Genomic DNA, 2,057 nt, shown 5'->3' on the forward strand with positions numbered 1-2,057 from the left:
CCAAAGACAATAACTTCAGTTTTATTTTTGTTTAGTTGAAGAAAGTTCTGGCACATCCAATCATTGATTTGTTCAATGCACTTACTCAGCGCTTGTGTGGGATTATAGTCCCCTGGTGATATGGTGATATAAATTTGTGTGTCGTCTGCATAGCTATGGTAGCATATTTTGTTGTTTTCCATAATTTGAGCTAGTGGGAGCATGTAAATGTTGAACAGAAGAGGCCCCAGAATGGAGCCTTGGGGAACTCCATAGGTCATTTTTGTCCGCTCAGATTTGTAATTGCCTATAGGACTTGAACTCACAACCAGACACCAAGGGAAGGTCATGTTCTTCATTGAGCCAAGTGACAAGCTGGCAGTTTGACTTAAAAAAAAGTATGTCATAGCAAGATATTTACACCGCAGGAATCCTGCATGAACATATTAGTAGGCCTACATACTGTGATGAGAATGAGTTCTGGGACTCTGGACTGAGCATTGATTCACTGATTTGAATGGATTGAACACAGCTGGGACTGATTGAGATGTACATGTAAGCAGATAAAAGACTGGTCAGATGAAGAGACGAAAACAAGAAGAAACAGTAATTTTCTTTTAATTTAATTTTCCATTTTTAAAATCATGTCCAGCACAATGGATTGTGCATTAGCATTTTTATTCTGCATCCCCCTGGGCTTGAACTCTTGTTCAGCTATGTGCCATGTGAGAAGCCATAGATGGTTTCACACTGACAAGCAATCAAGGGTTGCATTTAAATGTCACAGGTGTATGTAACATGGAGGTTTCATCAGTTTCCACAAAATGTTTTAAATGCACCACAAGGGGTAAAAAAAAACTAAAATAAAGACTACGCATGCACGAGTATGTGTGTGTATGCATGTTGGGGTGGTGGAGGGCTTTGGGGGGAGGAAGAAGGCGGTTTAGCCTATGGGGGTTGGGTTAAGTTCAGGTAGGGTTCAGACCTTTCATCTAACCCTAACCCTAAAATCATACCTTTCATCCAACCCTAACCCTAAAATCATACCTTTCATCCAACCCTAACCCTAAAATCATACCTTTCATCTAACCCTAACCCTTAAATCATACCTTTCATCCAACCCTAACCCTAAAACCATACCTTTCATCCAACCCTAACCCTAAAATCATACCTTTCATCTAACCCTAACCCTTAAATCATACCTTTCATCCAACCCTAACCCTAAAACCATACCTTTCATCCAACCCTAACCCTAAAATCACACAGTACCTCTCATCTAATCCTAGCCCTAAAATCATACCTTTCATGTCGGAAATGTCTCTCATTCTCTCATTTATCTCATCATTTGTTCTCCCCTGTAGGGAGACGCTGAAGTGTTCCTGATGTTTATGAGTCCCTGGTCTGGCGCCCGGTGCCAGAACCCATCTACTGAACACCAGTTCTATGGAAGGGAACAGGTTAGAATCGTTCTACACTCACCAGTTCTATGGAAGGGAACAGGTTAGAATCGTTCTACACTCACCAGTTCTATGGAAGGGAACAGGTTAGAATCGTTCTACACTCACCAGTTCTATGGTTCTACCTGGTCTCCCCACAGCACACTGTGAGCACATGATGGGCAAACATATTCAACATGACACATTTACACCAGCCTCATATTTTTATTTAGGTAACAGACATAAGTGATATTTCATAGGCCTGTAAAGTGCCTGTCGCACACACACACACACACACACACACACACACACACACACACTAGGGGCACTGGAAGGGGGGAAGACGGGAAGATTCCAAGGTCCCGGCACTGACAGGAGCTCTCATAAACCACTATTATTATTATTATTATTATTATTATTATTATTATTATTATTATTATCATAAGATCTAGGTATGGGGGCCCCAATATTATATTCTCTCATAGGGCCCAAAATGTCTAGTGGCACCCCTGGACACATCACATGACATGACACACACACATTAGACACACACATCACACACACACACACACACACACACACACACACACATACACACACACACACACACACACACACACACACACACACACACACACACAC

The sequence above is a fragment of the Borostomias antarcticus genome, assembly GCF_949987555.1.
Source record: "Borostomias antarcticus genome assembly, chromosome: 11".
Lineage (NCBI taxonomy): Eukaryota > Metazoa > Chordata > Actinopteri > Stomiiformes > Stomiidae > Borostomias > Borostomias antarcticus.